The sequence below is a fragment of the Ictidomys tridecemlineatus genome, chromosome 6 (assembly GCF_052094955.1).
Source record: "Ictidomys tridecemlineatus isolate mIctTri1 chromosome 6, mIctTri1.hap1, whole genome shotgun sequence".
Classification (NCBI taxonomy): Eukaryota; Metazoa; Chordata; class Mammalia; order Rodentia; family Sciuridae; genus Ictidomys; species Ictidomys tridecemlineatus.
In genome coordinates this window covers 117619375-117642975 of record NC_135482.1, presented here as the reverse complement: position 1 = coordinate 117642975, position 23601 = coordinate 117619375, and the positions used below count along the sequence as shown (strand labels likewise).

The 23601-nt window shown below is 37.3% G+C and overlaps 1 protein-coding gene across 46 annotated transcripts in view; it reads right to left on the bottom strand.

Moving 5' to 3' along the window:
• LOC120888398 (phospholipid-transporting ATPase IB-like) overlaps positions 1–1878 on the bottom strand; it is a 151352-nt gene extending 149474 nt beyond the window's left edge. For 45 of the 46 annotated variants that reach the window (XM_078015602.1, XM_078015632.1, XM_078015634.1 and 42 more), the window contains exons 1-2: positions 789–1243; positions 350–418 (exon numbers count right to left, since the gene is read on the bottom strand). The gene's annotated coding sequence lies outside the window, so the exon portion shown is untranslated. Of the gene's footprint in view, positions 1–349; positions 419–788; positions 1244–1672 lie in introns of those variants that run through there. The other variant, XM_078015594.1, reaches the window with a different exon arrangement.
• Positions 1879–23601: the final 21723 nt, after the last annotated feature.

Genomic DNA, 23601 nt, shown 5'->3' with positions numbered 1-23601 from the left:
ACTGGACCCCAGGCCGCCAGGGGCCCGACCCCGCGCCCGCCCCTCCCCAACAGGCTGCCTGGCCTGGACCCTGGAAGCAAAGGGCAGCCTGGACCAGGGAGTCCAGCCGGCCGCATCCCGCACTCACCGGTCCAAGGTCCCACCGCCGGCACCAGAGCTGGGCCCCTAGCTCCCACTTCCCGTCGCCCAGCTGGAGCGCGCGCGGCAGGACACAGCGACTTTACTGGACCCCAGGCCGCTGGGGGCCCGACCCCGCGCCCGCCCCTCCCCAAGAGGCTGCCTGGTCTGAAGCCTGGAAGAAAAGGGCATCCCGGACCAGGGAGTCCAGCCGGCTGCAGCCCTCACTCACCGGTCCAGGGTCCCACTGCCAGCACCAGAGCTGCGCCCCTATCTCATCATCTCGCTTCCTGGCTGGAGCCTGCAATGGGATGCAGCAACTTCACTGGACCCTGGGCGGCCATGGGCCTGACGCCGCGCCCGCCCCTCCCCAAGAGGCTGCCTGGCCAGGAGCCTGGAAGCAAAGGGCAGGCCGGACCAGGGAGTCCAGCCGGCCACAGCCCGCACTCACCGGTCCACAGTCCCACTGCCAGCACCAGAGCTGTGCCCCTAGCTGGGTCGTCCAGCCTACCCGCTGGAGCACGTGGCGGGATGCAGCAACTTAACTGGACCCCAGGCCGCCAGGGGCCCGACCCCGCGCCCGCCCCTCCGCAATAGGCTGCCTGGCCCAGAGCCTGTAAGCAAAGGGCAGCCTGGACCAGGAAGTCCAGCTGGCCGCAGCCCGCACTCACCGGTCCAGGGTCCCACCCTGGCACCAAAGCTGGGCCCCTATCTCGGGTCGTCCTGCTGCCCCGCTGGAGCAAGCGCGGTGGAATGCTGCAACTTCACTGCAGGCAGGCAGCTTGGGGCCGGACCCTGCGCCGGCCCCTCCCCAAGAGGCTGCCTGGCCTGGATCCTGGAAGCAAAGGGCAGCCCGGACCAGGGAGTCCAGCCGGCCGCAGTCCGCACTCACGGGTCCAGGGTCCCACCGCAGGCACCAGAGCTGCGCCCCTAGCTAGGTCGTCCCGCCGCCCGGCTGAAGCGCGCGGGGCGTGATGCAGCGACTTCACTAGACCCCTGGCCGCTGGGGTCTGACCCCGCGCCAGCCCCTCCCCAAGAGGCTGCCTGGCCTGGAGCCTGGAAGCAAAGGGCAGCCCGGACCAGGGAGTCCAGCCGGCCGCAGCCCGCACTCAGGGGTCCAGGGTCCCACCGCAGGCACCAGAGCTGCGCCCATAGCTAGGTCGTCCCTCCGCCCCGCTGGAGCGCGCGCAGCGGGATGCTGCAACTTCACTGCACCCTGGGCCGCTTGGGGCCGGACCCCGCGCCCGCCCCTCCCCAAGAGGCTGCCTGGCCCGGAGCCTGGAAGCAAAGGGCAGCCCGGACCAGGGAGTCCAGCCGGCCGCAGCCCTCACTCACCGGTCCAGGGTCCCACCGCCGGCACCTGAGCTGTGCCCCTAGCTCCGAAGTCCCGCTGCCTGGCTGGTGCGGGCGGCAGGATGCAGCAACTTCACTGGACCCAGGGCCGCTAGGGGCTCGACCCCGCGCCCGCCCCTCCCCAAGAGGCTGCCTGGCCTGGAGCCTGGAAGCAAAGGGCATCCCGGACCAGGGAGTCCAGCCGGCTGCAGCCCACACTCACCGGTCCAGGGTCCCACTGCAGGCACCAGAGCTGTGCCCCTAGCTGGGTCGTCCCGCCGCCCCGCTGGAGCGCGCGTGGCGTGATACTGCAACTTCGCTGCTCTGGGGCCGATGCGGGCCCGACCCCGCGCCCGCCCCTCCCCAAGAGGCTGCCTGGCCGGGAGCCTTGAAGCAAAGGGCAGCCCGGACCAGGGAGTCCAGCCGGCTGCAGCCCGCACTCACCGGTCCACTGTCCCACTGCTGCCACCAGAGCTTTGCCCCTAGCTCCATCGTCCCGCTGCGCTGTGGCTGCCAAGCGCCCCCTTCTGTGCCAAGCGGCAAGCTGTGCTTGGGATCTCCTGGCCAGCTCTCCTTCTCTAGTTATCTATGGAACCCTCAGTTGCGCCAGACTGTACTTCCTCTTCCAGCATTGCTGACTCTGGGACTCCACCTACACCTTCTAAGTGGGCCAAAGAGCCCGCGCTGACTGGAGCTCATGAGGTGGGTCTTGCAGGAGCAAGTCAGTGCTAATGGTTAGACAGATCCCGTGGCACTCCTGTGCAGGTGCATGCACATGCACGTTGATTAGTTGATAGTTGATTTTTTTGTTCACATGTGTTATGGTTTGGATATGAGGTATCCCCCAAAAGCTTACCTGTGTGACAATGCAAGAAGGTTCAGAGGAGAAATAATTGGGCTGTGAGAGTCTTAACCCAATCAATGAATTAATCCCGTGACAGGGATTAACTGATTAACTGACTGGTAACTGAAGTGTCTGAGGTGTCAAAGGGTGTGGCTGGAGGAGGTGGGAATTGGGGCCTTGGTTTTAGAATATATGTTTGCGTCTAGCAAGTGCAGATCTCTCTCTCTCCCTCTGCTTCCTGATCACCATGATCAGGATGTGAGCTGCTTCCCTCTGCCACACTCTCAGACCATGATATTCAGCCTCACCTTGAGCCCCTGGATATGGAGCTGGATTCTATGGACTAAGACCTCTGACTCCAATGAGCCCTTGAATAAATGTTTTCTCTTCTACAATTGTGCTGTTTTTTATTTTACCATTTTTTTTAATTTTTTTTATTGGTTGTTCACAACATTACAAAGCTCTTGACATACCATATTTCATACATTAGATTGAAGTGGGTTATGAACTCCCAATTTTACCCCAAATGCAGATTGCAGAATCCCGTCGGTTACACATCCACAATTTGTCCTTTAGTCACAGTTGTTAAAAAGCTGACTAAAACAACAAAAGTTTTAAATAAATATGGATTTTTGTCATTTTTTGATTGAATAATGTATTTCTTAACCTCTCTATTGTAATTTTAACTTCTATTTCTTATACGTTTCCTTTAAAAGGTTGTATTGAGCATAAATACACTTTGATGATTTTTTTTCCTTTTGGATGACTCTAAATTGCTTTTTTTGAAGAATATTGATGTTAACTTATTCCTAATTCAGCATTAATTTCTGTTGCTAGATGTCCATTTTCTAATATATTTTGTTGTTTTTCTTCCCGTTTTCAGGACTTTATATTAGTTCTAAACAGTTGTGCATAGCAGTAGAAATCTCTTCAATTCATTATATACAAATGGAGCAGAATTTTTCACTTCTCTGGTTGTTCATGAAGTAGGGTCACACCATTTGTGCAAATGTACATGTAATGATACCCACCTCATTCCACTGTATTTCCTGCCTTTATCTCCTCATTCCCCCCTTTTCCCAATCCAAGGTTCCTCTACTCACCCCCTGCTCCCTCCATATGGATTAGCATCCACTTATCAGGGAAAATATTTAGTCCCTGTTTTTTTGAGATTGGCTTATTTCCTTTAGCATGATATTCTCCAACTCCATCCATTTACCTCTAAATACCATAATTTTATTCTCTTTCAATTGTAATATTCCATTGTATATATGTACCACAGTTTCTTCATCCACTTATCTATTGAAGGGAATCTAAGTTGCTTCCACGGTTTAGCAATTGTGAATTGTGCTGCTATAAACATTGAAGTGGCTGTGTCACTATAGTTTGCTATTTTAAGTCTTTAGGGTATAGACTGAGGAATGGGATAGCTGGGTCCAAATGTGGTCACATTCCAAGTTTTCTAAGGAGTGTCCATACTGCTTTCCAGATTGGCTGCACCAATTTTCAGTCCCACCATCAATGTATGAGTGTACATTTTTCCCCACATTTTTGCCAACACTTATTGTTGCTTGTCTTCTTCACAACCGCCATTCTGACTGGAGTGAGATAAAATCTTAGAGTAGTTTTTATTTGCATGATTTCTTTCTTTTAAAAATACATTGTTTAGTTGTAGATGGACACAATAACTTTATTTTATGTATTTATTTTTCAGTGGTGCTGAGGATTGAACTCAGTGTCTCACGTGTGCTAGGCAAGTTCTCTACCATTGAGCTACAACCCCAGCCCTGATGCTTTTAATTCTAATTGGCTGGGGCTGAGGGAAGAAAAACAACTTTAATGGCATATACATTTTCTTTAATGAAGAAATAGGTTTGTAGTGATGAGAAAGGAGATAGGCTTTAAATTCACAAATGACTGTGTTGCATTTCCAGCTTTCCTAGTTACAAAGTGTGACAGTTTGGAAACATTACTTATCACTAAATATATTTCCTGATATGAAAAAATTCTTTTCATTCAAAACATGCTTGAAGAATGGTTGTAAGATGAAACATAAACATTGATTTTAGTCCTTACCAAATGCTTATTTTCATTGTTATTAACTGAATTAATAATGACTGATTATCACCATTATTATTATAGCAATTGTTTTAAGCCTGCTCACAGCCTTTGTTTGCTTGACTTTTAAGCTGACTATGAGTTATATTATATCAGACTGAGGAAGAAATGGGGCATTCTTCTTTTGAAATCTTTTATGTACTTCAGATAAATAGCCTCATCACAGTTATTGTCCATCAAGTGATTTTATGTTTATAACTTCTACCATGCAATTCCCTATTGGGACAAGAAGTTTCCTCTTTGTCTTTTTTTTCTATTTAGACTGAGAGATGATTTGCACAGATGATCCCCCAAGATGCTCATGTCTGTTAAGATATGTAAAGCAAGATATTAAATTGATTAGATACATAAAATTAGTTCTTAAAGTACCTAATAACAAATATTTTTCCATTATTTTAGAACAGCCCTCACGCTTGCAGTGAGGTATGAATCACCAGATATAATCAAGCTTCTTATTGAAGGAGGTATTGATGTCTTTGCGGAAGATGTGGATGGAGGGACTGCATTATGTTATTCTGTTGCTAGTGGCTGCAACATGTGTTTTAATTAAAGTACTAATCAACATTAAGTGGAGGTTGAAAATAAGCACAACTATCATCTTATATATCCTTTGAGTGTTCATAGTTCAAATATGTTAGGAATGACAGTGACTGAGTCCCTTCACCAGCCATTAGAAGTCTAGGCTAATTAGCAGTAGTGATTAGTGCAGGATATCTCACAGGACTTTCTTTTTCTTTTTCTGCTGGTGTTGTGGTGTTGGGGATTGAACCCAGGTCCTCAACCATGACCTCTCCCACTGAGATACACCTCCAGCCCATATCTTAGAACTTTAAAACGTTTATCCTTATAGATCCCAGCCTTATCCACTTCATTCCAAATATAATGTCCACTATGGCAACTATGATTTTTCTTATTAGGTATTTGCATTTTTAAATGCTCAGCTTAGTAAAAAAAAAAAAAAACTCCTTACTTTCCTCTGGGAGCTAGCTTTTTCACTACCCTTCTTGAATATCCCCAGGGTCTGTGAATTCTTTAAGTTCAAGGAAGACAGTTCTCTTTTACTACACAGCTAAAAGGGAAAATAAGGGACTTTAAAATCATTATTCATTTCTGTCATTTCTGTCAATTGTATTGCTGCAGTGTTGCTATTAGAAATGGTCTTGCAGTGTGGCAATGGTTAACTTTTACTACCCAGTTGTCCTGACTGATCACTGTCTCTAAGTCCTCATGGAACAATGTAGCTTTGAAAGTTACAGTTGTTTTTGAAGTTCACATATGCATGTGCGGCTACACTCACTTATGATTCTCAAAGCAGCTGCATTCTGCTTTGGCATGTGAGCCATCTAGCTTTAGTCACACACATAGTGAGCAAGCACACCATGTCCTCCACTTAAATTCTTACATAGAGCACATGTGTTAGCCAAAACCTTCAGGGTGAGTCATTCTTTGTCTTTTCTGCAAATATTAGTTGGAATCATTTAAAAACTATCAGATACTTTAAATAATGTCATAGGAAGGGATCAGTTTCCTTTCATGTTTGCTAACAGATCAGTACCCAAAAGCCTCATTATCCTCATTACCCAAAAGCACCTTTCTTTGACAGGGGGAGGTCTCATATTACTGTTTCCGAGGGGGAAGTGTGATGACTTTAATTGGCATCTCTAGTGATTTTTCTTCAATTTTGATGAAAATTTCTCAAATTACTTGCCCATTTTCCTGAAGGCTTCAGAATATTTTCAAGTTCTGCCTCACTGGGAAGTCATTAAAAGCAGCATCCTAAGATCTAAGAGAATTGAGATATCTGACAGTTAAGCCCCATACTGACACATCAATATCTGTGTATAAAATAGGATTTTGTCATCCAAGTCAGCTGAAGATGAACATGGAGACTAAGCATCATTCTCACAGAGATCTGCTGGTTCCATTTGACTTGATAGAGAAGGAATAGTAGCAGGCCAAGTCAGTTTTGGCATTTGTTAATTTTCTGCCCTGGGTGCAATTGCTTAGTTTCGTAACAGGGAAAATTATATTATGTAATTTAAGGATATAAAATATTCATAAATAAATTGGATTTTTAAATTATCCCAATGCTGATTTTCTCTGAATTATAAGGCCTAAAAAAGAATACAGTCAATATCCAAAATAAAAACCTAATAGTATTTTCCAATAACCTTAATATTAAATCCTATGATAACATATACTTTGAGTTTCAATTGGCTTTCCAGAATTATTCAGGATTAAAGAACTAATTACTTCATTACTATTTTTCTTAGCATGTTTTAATATTATCTCCTTAAATCTTCATAACAACCTGGTAAACTAATGAAGTATGGTCTTATTTTTTAGAAGGAGACTTGAGTCCAAGAGAAATGATTTGTGCAAGATCAAAGAGCTATTGTTTACACAGAGAGGATCTGAATTCAGGACATTTTTCTTTATGTCAAGCTACTCTAGTTAATGTATTGAGCAGTATTGTCCTTAATGCATAATTTTTTCACCTTTCTTTTTTCTTCTTCATTACAAGCCTTTGAGTGCAGTGGCATGCACCTTAACTGCAGATACTTGGGAGCCTGGGGCAGGAGGATCACTTGAGCCCAGGAGTTCAAGACCAGCCTTCGCACCACCATGGTGAAACCTCAGCTCAAAAACAATACAAAACAAAATGAAAACATAAAACCATACAAATAATTGTATGGTTATTGGATGTTTACAGAGCTCACAAATTTGAAATACATGGGATAAAATTCTGTTGTTAGTTCTTATGATGTCTAAAATTCTCTCAAGTTAATCTATTTAACATTTTTCATTCAGTATTAAAATACTAATTGTGTTACTTTTCTATACATGGCAACAGGAAAATAATGTTTGACTGTACATAAGGAAAACATAAGATGAGGAAAAATACCAAAGAAGGTAAGAATTCTGATAGTGAACTCTCTTGTTGTTTCTACCTTACTAAATAAGTAAGAATAAAAAATGTTTGGGTAACAAAGGAGCAGTGAAAAAGTCAAATTGTAAATTGCATTCATATTTTTAAAATTTGTTTTAAATATTTTTGAATACCTTATTTAAGAAATTAATTATTGGAAGTTTATAATCTGAAACAGTGTTAGCTCAAAAATTTACATTAATAGTTTTAACTCTGTAAATATATATTTTATGTAAGATGTTTTATGGATTTACATTAGTAGTTTTGACTGTAAATATAATATATGTTTTATATAAGATGTTTTATGGATTTATAGTTTTTCCTATACATAAAAGAAAGATTTTTAAATTGGTGTGTTGTGTTTCTTTAGTAACATTATAGCATTTTAGATTTGTTCTAAAAAGACATATTCTTTTTAACTACAGATATTGACTGCTTATTTGCACAAATTATTGGATTTCACTCTGACATCCATATATGCACATCTTACTTGAATCTTATCCATCCTCCCTAGTTCCCACTTTATTTTCCCTCACTCCCCCTCCTCAACTCCCCTTTCCCTTCTCTAGTAATATCTTTTCTATTTTTCAGGATATTATTGTTTTTCATAATCCACATATGAGGGAGAACATGAAATCCTTGGCTTTGTATTCCTAATATCCTGCTTAACATTATGACTCCCATTTCCATCGACTTACAAATTTTTTTCTTTGTTTATTTCTTCAGGGATTTCCTTCAATGTTTCTGTTGAGAAACCTGCTGCTCATTTGATGGGTTTACTTTATAAGTGCTTTGATTCTTCTCTCTCATAGCTTTCAATATTAATTCTTGATTTGTATTTGTCAATTTTATGTTATAGAAAAAACAGTCATTCTTTTCTGGTTAAGTACACTTGGGGTTCTAAATGCTTCCTGTACCTGGGTTTTCATACCTTTTCCCAAATTTGGAAAAATTTTTGGTGTTATTTCACTGAACAGTTTTGTAATGCCTATAGCCTGTACCTCCATTGCGTGGTCTTTATGAGTCATAAAGTTTAGTCTTTAAAAATATCCGAGGGGTTTGGATGTTCTGTTCATTCTCCTTTTTATTTCTTGAGGTTTGCTACTACCTGAACTTGAAATTTTATCAACCTATACTTGGTCTAGTCTATGGGTGTTACATTAGCTGAATTTTTTATTTGAGCTATTTAGCTTTTATTTTCAATATTTTGCTTGATGATAGATAATTAGTGCATTAAGAACTCTTATATCCCCTTCTCTGTATTTATACAGAATCTCTGTTCATTAAATTGCTCTTTTGTATCCTGCAGTAAATTTCTTAATTTATGCAATTATTTATTCGTATTCTTTTTGAATTCAATCATTATTTTTGGCATTTTTAAAAATTATTTTTCTGTCATTTCATCTACTGCAGTATCTTTGAAATCATTTATCAGAGACTCATGAAGATGTGAAGAAGTAATTTAAAAAAAATTAAATCCAGGGTTTATGCATGCTATGCAAGCACAGTACCACTGATCTCCATCCCCAACCTTCTTTATCAGTAGATTTTCTGCCATGGTAAATACGAAGACAATCATATTGCCTTTTGTTTTGTTTCTTATCTTACATGAAGTGGAAAATGATTTTTTTCTCCTACTAGGAGTTGGCACATTCTGTAAGCTCAAGTAACTTAATAATTGTATTTAAATACTTTTTCATATCAGCTATTACTCCTTGGCAACTTGCTGCTAACTCCCTGGTGCTTCTTTTTAAACTTCTCTATGAGAGTGATATAGTTGTTATGACTATATCAAGTGATAAATATATGATATGGTGTCTAGCCCAGACATGGTGTCTAGTCCAAATCATGTTTGAGCTCTCAAGGGTATCATCTTTCTAGTGGTAAGGCCTTGTTTGCACTACACACAAGAAAGTAGCTGGAACTAAGAGATTAGTATCTTCATTAGAACATCATTAGTGAGGGTAAGTATATTGATTTCTACTGAGCTCTTCTCAACTTTAAGCTATAATATCTTTGTAAGCATACCAGTCCCTGGTCTGTTGCCCAATTTTTGCCATGCCCCAAAGGATGCTTCCTACACATCTAGCTTCCTTATGAAAGAGTATTTCATTATAAATTTCATGTCATAACAAAATAATCATACTCTCTTATAATTGTTCTTAACTGCTTTTAGCCCAGAAAACTCATGAGATTTGTTTGATATTGTCAGCTTAATACTACCAATTCAACTAATGATAATTTCTGTCAGTTTTACATCTTTCCCATTAGAATTATGATCATGGGACATAGTATTTTACATTTTAATATCAAATTATGATGAATCTCATTCTTTGTCCTTGCATTAGATAAATACAGAGAAGGGGATATAAGAGTTCTTAATGCACTAATTATCTATCATCAGTATCATGAATATTTATTCTAGAATCATCTCCATGTATGGCCCCAAAGAAATACTTCATCACAAAGCATCAGTCATATACTTTTAACATTTTATATTTTATACAATTGATTAAATATGTATTTTATCTTTATTTAATAGGAGTGAAAGTTCTACAGAAGACACCCTAACAGGGTAAGATAGGTTTTAAAAATTTATATGTTAACTACATTCAGGAATAAAAATTTTTAAAAAAAAAACTACTATTTCTGAATGCTTTTGTCTAGACTAGACAACATATTAGATATTTATCACTTAATATAGTCATAACAATAGATTTGAAAGTATTTGTGTTATTATAACACATTATTTACTAATTAAGCAACTGTCATTCAGAGTTGTTGCCTAAATAGCCCATGATCCTTTCATTAACAATAGCTGGTCTGAGACTGACAGTCAGCCTGTCTGGCTGACAATGCCATTTTCCTGCCCCACTGCCTAGGCTTCTATGCAGCCTACACTCAAGATACATGTATGATATAAGGACAAGTGCATGGAGTACTGCATACATGGTATACATTAAGGGTGTCTGAGTGGAAAACCTGGTGCTAGGTGTGCCAGTGGAAAACCACTTACCCTGTAGGCACAGCCCTGGGCGTGAGGCTGTGTGTTGCAGTCCTAGCGTTTGCTCCATGGACTGCTCCTCAATTGGTTGCTATAAGGACAGTTAGCAAGAAATTGTATTGGTGGCTGCCTATAATCTGCCAAGCTACTACCTGAGTATATATACATGGTAACTGCACAATAAAATCAGACCTGTTTCCTGGTTTATCTGGAGGTCTTGATTAGTTACTCCATAGCCACATTGTCCTCTACCATGTTCTTTGGACCTCCTTGCTGGACAAAAGGGAGCCCATGCAGTATCAGATCAATTCAGAAAGTCATAGGTACTTATGTGTTATTTCTGACTATATTTTAACTGAGAAACCTGCTTATCCAAGAGTTTCTTCTGATAGACAGTTTTTCTGCTAACCAGTACCTTTTTTTTACATCAAAAATATTAGGGAAAATCTTACATAGTTGTGGTTATAAGACAATGGGTTTTTCATAAGAAAGATTAGGCAAGGCAGAGAGGAATTATTTTACTAGATGTGAAGAATAACTATGTGTAGAATAGTATATATAAATTAATTTGAGTATCAATTTAGAGGTTATTTTAATTGTTTTTTTTAATTCTCCTAATTTGATGGTTCTTCAATTTGTTTGTTCTATAAAGACTTTTTTTAGCTTTTTTTTCCTATGCTTGTAATCTTTTCTTGAATTTTTTCCTTTCTTTTCTACTCTTTTGTTGTTTGATATTTTTCAAAAACATTTTTCATCTAAAAACTCATTTTTTCCCTTATAGAGCCAATAAAAAGCAGAAATAAGTTAAAGATTTAAGACATTCTAGCAACTAACCCAAGTATTCTATAATCCTTCAAAATGTTTTTAAAATACTGGCCAAGTGGTGGTTATGATGATGAACCTGAAACTTGAAAGATATTAAGAAGACTTTTCTGATACAGAACATGGAAGCAATGAGCTTTGAACTCAGGTTCCCTAATTTTAAACCAGTCCTCTTCCTTATTATCATTATTTTTTAATCTTTAATGTATTTTTATTTGGTGCTGAGGATTCAACCCAAGTGCCTCATGCATGCCACGCAAGCGAGCTACCACCTGAGCCACATCCTAAGCCCCTATTATCATTCTTTAGTTGAATGGGGGAGCAAATTTAGGAACCTAAGTGAAGAAGTTAAAAATGGAATTAAGAAGTGAATCAAGTAGTAGAGAATCATAATGGAACTAACAGAGGAAGGGCAAATTTGAAAAACAATGGCACTGTGATGGGTAGGAATGAGAATTTTGGAAAAGTGATCAGAATATTGAAATTTATGACCAATTTGATAAAGACAAAACAAAGATTAATGACACAGGATATTGGGAGCTATCTAAAAAGGCATATTAAATAGGAGATCAAAGAGCATCCTGAATAAGTCATCAATTTCTTGTTTGTTTAATTGGAGGAACTGACAAACTTCAAGGTTTTTGATGAAAGAGGTTAAAATAATTTGAGCCACTGGGCAGAGTCTCCAGAGCACATTGGAATATGAGGGTGGCTTAGAAACAATCAAGCACCAGGGGACTTGAAGTTGCTAACCTACATGGATCTATGGCACAGAGCAGATGTCCACCTTTCACCTTTTTTTCCCAACTCATTGATGACTTCCTATGCACATGAAGGTTAGGGCTCAGAAATGACTGGTTGGCAAAGCCATCATAGAGCTTCAGTTGGGTACTTGTTAACATGCTTATGCTGACACCAGTGACTGAGACACCATTTAGGAACATGGAAAATGAGCTCCAATATTGTGTCAATTGTGCCCAGCCATCTCTCAGGTATTTACATCTTCAAAGGATGTAGATTTAAAGGTTGGATACTACCACTAAGTCCTAAAGAAGAGGGATCTGAGAGTGTATACCCATAGGAAGGAAGATATTTAGGCTGTACTTAGGAGAACAGAGGTATGACTTTGAGTACTCTACTTTTCTGGCAATCTTTTCTCTTGATCATTTGAGTGCCCATGAAGATTTTGAAGTGCTTGATAGTTTACATGGATCTAAATGAGGCAAGACCTATATAGGAAAAAGAATTATATTTTATATTTCACTCTGTATGGCAAAGGTATTTCCAATAACAAATATATTTACATTCTTTGACTTGTGCACATTCAACTTTCAAACAATTCAAATATTTCAGGGAACTCCCTGTGCTGTTTGTGGATAAAAGGAAGCAATGGGCTCTTTTTAGTAGATAGAATCCATGTTGAAGAACCCAGCTTACTCTTTGATAGAAAAGATACAGGAAAGTATTTTTCTACTTTATCTTGGGTTATTAGAGACCTTTTCGGTTCAAGAAACAAAAATTATTTTGCCCTTCCGCTGCCTTTCCTATCCTCTACTATCCCCCCTCCCCTCCCCTCCCCTCCCCTCTTCTCTCTCTACCCCCACTACTGCAATTCATTCCTCCCCTTTGTATTATTTTTCCCTTTCCCCTCACTTCCTCTTGTATGTAATTTTGTATAAACCCGAGGGTCTCGTTCCATTTCCATGCTATTTCCCTTCTCTCTCCCTTTCCCTCCCACCTCTCAACCCTCATACAGCAGTTCTAGTTTTACTTGTTTTTTGAGTAACCTCCATAATGATTTACCTAGGGGATATAGTACTTTACGTTCCCACCAAAAATTTATAAGTGTTTTTTCTCCCCACAACCTCCCCAGTATTTATTATTTGCTTTCTGACTGGTGTAAGATGAAATCTCAATGCTGTTTTGATTTACCTTTCTTTGATGGGTAAAGATGTTAAACATTTTTTTTTCATATGGTGTTGGAGATTTGTACCTCTTTTTCTAAGAACTATTTTTTCCTTTTATTTGCCCACTTGTTGAATGGGAAATTTGTGTGTCAGGTGTTAAGAATTTTGAGTTTTTTATTCAGGATATTAGTCCTCTGTTAGAAGAATAACTGGCAAAGACTTTCTCCCATCTGAAGACCATCTCTTTATACTGCAGTTGTTTGACTAGCCTTGCAGAAGATTTTTTGATTTCATGCAGGCCCACTCATCTATTGTTGCTGTTATTTCCTGAGCCATTCAAGAAGTCAGTGCCTATGCCTATTTCCTAAAATGTTGTTATTATTTTTCTGTACTTTTTTAGTTGCAAAGCTTTTGGTCTTATATCTGTCTTTGATTCCTTTTAAATTGTCTCTTGTACAATGTTAGAGATAGGGATCTAGTTTTATACTTATTGCTTGTTCACCCACAACCATTTTCTAAAGAATCTTTCTATTCTTCAGTTTATGTTTTTGGTACTATTGTCATAAATGAGATGACTGTAGTTGTGTAGATTTGTCTCTGTGTCTTTTATTCTATTTCATTTTGTATAGGACTGTCTTTATGCCAGTACCATGCTGTTTTCCTTACTATGGCTCTGGATTACGTTTTGAAATTGGGCATTGTGGTGTCTCAATCATTGGTTTTATTCCTCATTCACTTTAGCTAATATGGGTCTTTTCTTCTTTCATGTGTATTAGTAATACTTTTTCCAGTTGTGCAAAGCTATTATTTAAGTTTTTATATAAGTTACATGGAATCTGTAGATTATTCTTGGTAATGTGATCACTTTTACAGTATGAATTCTGTCTTCCTATGTATATGTGATAACTTGTTAGCTTCTAGTTTCTTCTTCAGTATTTTTTTTCAATATTTTTAAATTTTTGTTGACGAGGTCTTTCACCTCCTTGGTTAGATTTATTCCTAGGTATTTATTAAGCTATTTAAATGAGTTGTTATACTGATTACATTCCCATCAGGTTTGCTATTGCTATTGAAAACCTTATTATTTTTTTTTTTTTGTATAATGACTTTGTATACTGTTACTCTGCTAACTTTGTTCATCCTTTTTGATGTCCAGATAATTGCTGCTGAAAGTCATTTATTTCAAATCTGGAAATAGGTACTCTTCTTTGTTTTTGGCTTCCATTTCCATGTGTTTTCATTTTCTATCCTTTTACTTTTATTCTCTGAATGTATTTTCCAGTCAAGCATACTCCTACAGAATAGTGGATTCATTTTTTTATTAATTCAACATTTCTTATATTTTGGATAGGTCTTATAATTGGAGAATTAGTGTTAATATACAGATGAGTGCTGCTTTCTTTTTTTATTTCTAATATAGATTTTGCTTCTAACTTAAATTTGCTTAACTATTGTATGCTTTCCTATGCTGTCTTTGTGGATTTTAATCTCATGTGTGGAATTTTTCTTTGAGCATCTTGTGAAAAACTGGCTTGATTGACATGATGTTTTAGTTTATTTTTGTCTTGGAAGGTCTTTATTTCATCTTTGAATTTGAAGGATAACTCTGAGGCATATCGCCATCTAGGCTGGCAATATTTCACTTTCAGGACTTAAAATATGTCATTGCAGGTGCTCCTAGCCTTTAGATTTATACCGGTGCCTTATCATTTATAGGTGTCTTGTTTTTTCTCTCTTTGCTCTTAGTTTTGGCATTTTAAGTAAAATATAAATGCAGAATTCCTCTTTTGTTTATATCTATTTAGACTCTAAATGTCTCCTGTGTTTTGATGTTCACCATGTTTCCATGATGAAAGAAATTTTCTCTGAAAAGTTCACTGAATAATAATATAAGTTCATTGAATAAGTGTTCTCTGTTATTCATCTCTGTCTGCAGTACTTAAGCACAATCTGAGACTTGACTTTGGTCATTTTTTTCAATATTTATTTCTTTTAGTTGTACACATACCTTTGTTTTTTTATGTATTTATTTTTATTTAGTGTTGAGGATCAAACAGAGGCCCTTGCACCTGCTAGGCAAGCACTCTACTGCTGAGCCACAACCAAAGCCCCTTGATCATTTTTTTATTAGACTTTTATGGTTATACATAGTCGTTAGGTTCATCCCAATAAACTCATATATGTATGGAAAATAATTTCAATTCATAATGTCCCCTTTTCCCTTTAATTCTCCCTTCTCTCTCCAATTCTCTTTCCTCTATTCTATTAGATTTCCTTGTGCTGGCCTACGAATTTGCATTTAATTGGTCCTTTATTTAATCTTATCCTCCCCATCTCTTTCCTTTAATTTACTCTTGATTTTGCAAGACAACATCTGACATTTGAGTTTTTGAGTTTGGCTAATTTTACTCAGTACTATATTCTCCATTTCCATCCATTTCTCAATAAATACTATAATTTCATTCTTTAAAATGGCTGAATAGAACTTCATTTTGTGTGAGTGTGTGTGTGTGTGTGTGTGTGTATATATATATATATATATATATACATATATATATATATATATACATACATATGTGTGTGTGTGTGTGTGTGTGTGTGTGTGTGTGTGTCTTACCATGTCTTAACCTCTTCATGTATTGATGGGCATCTGTGTTGATTCCATATTTCAGGTATTGTGAATTGTATTGCTATTAATATTGATGTGGCTATGTTTCTGTAGTATACTGATTATAGATCTTTTGGGAAAATACCCAGGAATGAGATAGCTGGGCCATATCATGGGATGCATCCCTAGTTTTATTGAGGAATCTCCAATCTTTTTTTTTTCAGAGTGGTTTATTAGTCTGTAGTACAAGTGTTCCTTTCTCCCCCTATTCTTGCCAGAATTTATAGCTCTTTGGATTCTTGATTATTGCCATTCTGAGTGGAGTGAGATGAAATCTTAATGTAGTTTGCATTGCCTTGATTGCTAGAGATATTAAACATCTATTCATAATTTATTGGCCTTTTATATTTTTCTATAGAGAAGTTTCTGTTTAGTTCTTTTGCCTATTTATTGGTTTTGCTATTTGTTTTTGTGGAGTTAAGATTTTTGAATTATTTCTATATTGTGGATGTTATTCTCCTATTGGAGGAGCAGATTTCCAAGATTTAATCCCATTTGTAGTTCTCTCTTAATGCTTTTGTTTACTTAGCAGTGCAGAAGCTTTTTATTTGAAGCCACTTATTGATTTTGGTTTCATTTTTTGTGCTCTGTGGCTCTTGTAAATGAAGATGGTGTCAGTACCTCTATGATGGAGTGATGCTCCTATGTTTTCTTCCAGCCATTGTAAGGTTTCTAGTCTAATTCCTACATCTTTGATCCATTTCAATTTGAGTTTTGTGCAGGGTGAATAATAGAGTTCTAATTTCATTTTTTCTACATACAGCTATCCCATTTTCCCAGCATCAAGATATATTTTTGTCATCTTTCCCATATATCAGACCATATAGGTTTGTGAGTTTTTCTTTGTGTCTTCTATTCCATTGGTCTTCATACCTCTTTCGGTGCCAATACCATGCTGCTTTTACTACTACAACTCTGTAGTATAATTTTATATTTGGTATTGTGATGCCTCCTGCTTCACTATTCTTGTTTATTATTACTTTGGCTATTTTGGGACTCTTCTTACAAATGAATTCAAGAATTGTTTTTCTTCTAATTCTGTGAAGAACGTCATTGATGTTTTGTTGGAGATTGTATTAAATCTATATATTGCTTTTGGTAATATGACCATATTGACAATATTAATGCTGATTATCCAAGAACATGTGATGTCTTTTCATCTTCTAAGGTCCTCTTTAATTTTTCTTAAGTGTTCTATAATTTTCATTGTAGAGCTATAACACTCCTTTAGGTTAATTTAAAAGTATGGTTTTTTAAATTTTATTTGAGGTTGTTGCAAATGGGATAGTTTTTCTATTTTCTTCCTTTATTGAATCCCCATAGGAGTATAGGAAAGCTATTCATTTGATCTTGTATCAGGCTACTTTGCTAAATTCATATATATGCTCTAGAATTCTTCTGGTGGAATATTTTGGACCTATAGATATAGGATCATAATGTGAGCATAGGATCATATTGTCAGTAACAGAGATAGTTTGACTTCTTCTTTTCCTATTTATAACCATTTGAGTTCCTTTTCTTGCCTGATTGCTTTGATAATGTTTCAAGGAGTATATTGAATAGGAGTGGTGGGAGGGGACAGCTTTGTCTTGTTCCTGAATTTATTGGAAGTGCTTTTAGTTTTACATCATTTGCTATGATGTTGGTTTAGGGTTTGTCATAATGGCCTTTATGATGTTGAGGTAAGTTTCTTCGATCTACAGCTTCTCCCTCATTTATATTATGGGTGTTGGATTTTATTGAAGATCTCTTATGTGGCTATTGAGATGATCATGTGATTTTTTTGTTGTTCTGCTTAAGTAAAGAATCAGTTATTGGTTCATGTAGTTTTACCAGGCTTGCATTCCTGAAATGAAACTCAGTTGATCATGTGGTAGTATGTTCTTGATATGTTTTTGAATTTGGTTTGCTGATATATTATTTAGAATTTTTCCATCTATGTTCATCAGTGATACTGGTCTATAATTTTCTTCCCTTGATCATCTTTGGTTTTTGCTTTAAAGTTACATATACTAGCCTCATAAAAAGTATTAGGTTGTCCCCTTTCTTAAGATTTCATGGAATACCTTGAGAAAAACTGATATTATTTCATCTGTAAACTTCTTATAGAGGTCAGCTGTGAATCCATCACATCTAGGGCTTTTCTTTTTTGGAATGCTTTTAATTGCTGTATCAATTTCATTACTTGATATTGTTCTGCTTAGGATTTCTTTATCTGGTTCAATATGGCCAGTTATATGTGTTTAGAAACTTGTGCATATTTTCCAGGTTTACTATTTGATTGGAGTATAAATTTTCAAAATAATCTCTGATATCCTTTGGATTTAGACTCTGTGTGGTGATGTTTCCCTTTACCTCTGATTTTTGTCAGTTTGCTTCTTTTTAGTCTTTCTTTTGATTAGTTTTGCTATGGGTTTGGTGATTTTGTTTTGTTTATTTGAGAATCTATTTTTAATAGTCTTAATATATATTTAGTTTTCAATTAACCTATACTTTTGTATGCAGTGCTGAGAATCAAACCCAGTGCCTCACATGCTAGGCAAGCACTCTACCACTGAGCCACAACCCTATCCCCTCCAATTTGGATATAGGCTCCAGTGCTATAAATTTGCCTCTTAGAAATGCTTCCATACTTCTCCAGAGATTTTGATATGTTGTGTCTCTCTATTTGTTTGTTTCTAAAAATTTCTTGATTTATGTTGTCATTTCTTCTTTTATCCCTTATTCATTTAAGTGAGCATTGTTCATTTGGGATGAGTTTATATGGTTCTTAATATTTATATGTAGCTTCATTCCATTAGGAATTGATAGGATTCATTGGAATTGTCATTTTAAAATAATATTTGCTAAAATTTTATTTGTGGCATAGAATATGATCTATTTTATAGAAAGTTTCATGCACAGCTGAGAAGGCGTTAAATTCAGCTGTTTGGGGGTGCACTATTAGATGTCTGGTAAGTCTTTTTGATTTATAGTGTTGGTCAGGTTGGAGATATCCTTGTTGATTTTTTTAATTGGATGACATGTCTATTATAAACATGTATAGAAATCTACATGTTTCTGTTGGGATCTATGTGGAATTTAACATTGTGGTGTATTTTTTCCATATAATGGGGTGAATTGACATTTGGAGCATCAGTGTTTACTGTGGTTATATTTTTCTGTTACATTGTTTCCTTCACCAGGCTATAATGGCCTTCTTTGTCTCTTATATTAATTTTTGCTTCGAATCTACTTTGTTAAATAGATTATATTTGTGAGTGAAATTTTTTTGCTCTCCTTTTACCTTCAGCCTGTTTGCTTATGAGTCTCTTATAAACATATATAGTTGGATTTGTTTTTTGATCCATTCTAATAATCTGTGCTTTTAATTGGGGAGTTGAAACAACCTTAAGATTCATTGTTAATATGAATATGTGTTTGTGTTTTCCTGCCTTTTTCCCTCTTTATTCTATGCTGTCATGATTGTCACTTAGTGAATTATTCTTCTGTTGAACTTCCTTGGTTTGCAGGCTTCGGGAAGTGTTTCTTTAGTTCCTGTGTATATAGTTTATGTTTGAGTATTCTTTGTAGTGTTGTTTTGGTACACATGAGTTCTTTTAGTTTATTTTTGTTGTGTAATGTTTTTATTTCCACCTTAAATTTGAAACTGAGCTTTCCTGGTATAGTAACCTTGTATGGCAGTTGTTTTCTTTTAGGCTTTGGAATGACTCACTTCAGGCCCTCCATAATTTTAGTGCCTCAGAGTGAAAACAGAAGTGAATCTTATTGGTCTGCCTCTAAATGTAACCTAATGTTTGTCTCCTGTGGCTTTTAGTATTTTTTTTCCTTTATGTTAGGTTAGGCATTTTGATTATGATGTGTCTCAATGAGCTTCTCATGTGGCTGAGCCTATTTGGGTTCCTGTAAACCTCTTATATGTGTTTGTCCATCTAAGTCTTGGTATGGGATAAATTTTTTGTAAATATCTCATTCAAAATATTCTTTATGCCCTTAGTTTCTATCTCCATGTTCTTATATTCTTTCCTAATGTTTCTTGTATATTCTGGTCATGCTGTATAATTATTTTCCCTTTACTACCTTCTGTGTATTCAAGATTATATAGCCTGTATTTAATGCCTGAAGTTCTGACTTCAAATTAAAGTTCTATTTTCTACACCATCTGTTTTGTTAATAATACCTTCAAGTGAATTTGTAATTTGTGGATTGTATTTTATTTCTAGGATTTCTCCTTTTTTTGGTACTTCTATTTCATTATTACAATGGTCTTTCATCTCCTATAATGACTCTCTTACTTTTTTACTTAGATATCTAGTTCATTGAACATTTTGATAATCAGTTTTTATAATCACTCTCTGGGTTTTTGTCAAACTCAATATAAGTGGGTTTCCTTAGTTGGGGGATTGTGGATTTTAGGGTGGGCTTTGATTGCCTGCTTTCTCATGTTTTCAGGGCTCTTGGTCTTGAACACCTTTGAAGTGGATTCTTATACCATTTTTTTTTGTGCATGTCCATTTGTGTGTAGTTATCTACCCATTCTAGGACCTGTCTCTATTTTTTGATGTATGAGTAAATAAATGCCAAGCGGTGTGACCTGAGTTTTCTCTCCAGTTTTTCCTCCTTGGGTCATTATTGGTGATTTGGAGCTTTTTGTTTCCTCTCTTCTTTGAATTGGAGTAATGGATAAAATGTTTATTTCTAAATGCAGCAGAATCTCTAACCTGTGGGGTTTCGTCTTGTTCTAGGTTTGCAATACCTCATAGAATGGGAAAAAATAAACTATAATAACAACTATTGGAAACAACAAACAGTATTGAAGTAAACACATAGATCCTACTATGATGTTTCCAACACTAACTGTCACTAATAAACAGGAATGGTGTGTTCAGCAATTGGGAGCAGTAGTAAAAACACTAACCATGAATTAGTACTTGATTTAAAGCAATTAGTGGAGGCAGAGTTATATAAACCATGTAGTTCTGAGCAATAGTAAATATACAGTAAATTAGAAGTGAAGGAAATGTGGTTGGGAAATTAGAACAGAGTACAATATCCACAAAGTGAACAAAGAGAATGTAGAACAGTAGCAGGTGATACTTATATTGAGGGAGGGAAATAATTAGAAGAAGCATGGTATTAAGAAAGGGGGAGATTGTTTGAATTCAGCTAATGGTAGGAGAAGATAATATTGAAAAACAAATGAGTAAAGTAAGCACATTAAAATAATGGAAAATCCAACCAAAATATAAAATACAATGAACCTTAACCTTCCCAAGACAATGTTTGAAAAAGATAACTACATTGAAAAAGGCTGAATATGAGAGAGAACAAGACAAATAGTGTATGTATATATGACCTTGAAATAATCAGGATAGCCACATTTCTTTCTTTCTCTCTGTCTTGTTCTCTCTCTCTCTCTCTCTGTCTCACACACACACACACACACACACACACACACACACACACATACACACACACACACACACAAAGAGAGAGAGAGAGAGAGAGAGAGAGAGAGAGAGAGAGAGAGAGAGAGAGAGAGAATAGGGATAAGAAAAATGTTAGAAAATATATAGGTATTTCAAAAAACTCGATATCTTATTTTAGATGGAGGGGACACTGAAGTAGTAGTAGTTAAAATACTTGCCTGGAATGGATAGTCAATATCTGTGTTCATTAGTTCTTATTACCAATTATTTTTAAGTAAAGTACTAATAAAGAGAACAAGAATTGGGGGATTTTAATTCCTTCCTATTATTGTGTTGCTCTCTGATTTATGAGTTCCGTGGTCAAAGATTGAATCTTTTTGATATGAGACTCAGTTTGCATTTTCAGCACTAAAAGGTGGGGTGGGTTACTATGTACGATGGGTTTGTGTTTTGACCCTCCATACAAAATCTATGCACCCCCTGGGCACTGCTTCTTCAGCACATTCTGCAAGGGGAAACCTGCCCTATGATGCTGTGTTGTGTTTAGCCCTCAGCTTTAATTGGGTTACCTTATTTGGAGTGGCTAGGTTGACCTGCCCCTAGGACTAGACTTTATCCAATTGCTTCTGTGGGTTTGGTTCTTAGGTGCCTCCCAAGACATCCAATTGTGGGGAAAGGGTGCTGTTCCTGCACTCACTTTTGCCCAGGAACTCAGCCATCCCAGGTATAGTTCCTTTGGATATTCCCTTCACCAACTGCCACTTCCAGACCACTTCAGATGCTCATGTGAGCCACGGGACAGCAAGGCTTCCCTTCACCCTTCCAACTCCAGGCACAGTCACTCCATGCCCATTTCACTCACATAGGTCAGACTTTGCCTAGGCACCTGCAAATACTGTGGCTGTGTTTGTGTGTGTTTCTGATCTCTGGAATTCTGCAGATGTCATGGCATGCATGCTGGCCCCTAAAGGATTCCTGCCTGAGCACTGCATGGCCAGTCAGGATAGAGCACTCACTTATTTCACACCCAATTGTAATTGTAAAAAAACCTGCAGGGTTTGCAATCTCCTAGTTTAAGTAAGTTCAGGCAATGTTTTGATCTCTGATTTCTCTATACCAAAACAAGTGGTGGGTCTGCTCAGGTGATCAGAAGCTACTATCAACAGTGGTGAGCTTTCTTCTTTTTTTTTTCCTGTATCCAAACTTCCAATTCTCCAAGCTTCTCTGTTGCCTGATATTAAATCCCAGTGAAATCCCTTTTAAACCACCACACTGAGAAGCTGTATATCAGCTGCTTTGGTTTTATTGCAACAGAGTAGCGTAGAAAGCAGACTTTCCTACTCTGACATCTTGTAATTTCAAGTTGATCTTTTGACATTGCCAAGTTTCTTATTTTTATTAGTATCTGAAAGTTTACTAATGTATCATGTCTTCAAGCCTTAACATTCTTTTTTTCTTCCTGATGTAGTACATTGGTGGTACTGTCTACACAGATTTTTCTTTGATTTAATGAACTTATCATTTCCAAAAATTTTTTTCCAGGAAACTGTTATCTCATTACTATAATGTTCTTTCAAAATTTCTATCATCTTCATTAATTTATTTCTAAGTTTTCTCACTTAAATATTTTTACAATAAATTATTTCTTCAGCATGCTTGTCAATCTTGGTATGTGAATTGAGTTATTGGGAAATTTGGAACTTTTGATGGTTACTTATTATGTGGCTCTCTCATATTACTTATATTAGTATGTTGAGGATAATGCATGCATTTGGCTAGATTTCCCTTCTGCTATCCAATGTGGGTCATTTAATTGAGATTTCATTTGTTGATATGTTCTGAGCAGAGGATATGTCTCATTTTCAAAGCTCCAACTCAACAAGAGAAAAGTGCTAGGATCATTCATTCAAAACAATTTCATAGGAAAGTTTGACACCAGTAAGAGCCACAACTTGGAAGCAAAGAACATGTAAATTTATAACAAAAATATGTTTGAGATGATGTCTCTAAATTATCTAAGCAACGTGAAGTGGGAAGTAATAATGTAAAATGCAAAAGAAAGGTATTAGTGATTCCAAAATTAATACAGAAATAGACAAAAAAAGCAAAAAAATATATAAAAATAAATCAAAAAGTGGTGGAAGGGAAAATCTACAGAAGGAAAATGAGGGTGAAAAGTGAAAATGAGAAATGATGCAAATAAAAATGAGAGATACAAAAACAAGTACATAGAAAACCCCATTAAAACAATATAAAGATTATATAAATTATACATATTAAAGCATAAATATGAGAAAAAACTTTTTAAAAAAACTACAAAAATCCAAAACCAACAACATTTCTTACACAGGAAATATTGATGTAATTAAATGTAGAATTCTGATGTGATTAAAATGTAGAAATTTGTTTCCACAACTTCTGTCTTTAGAAT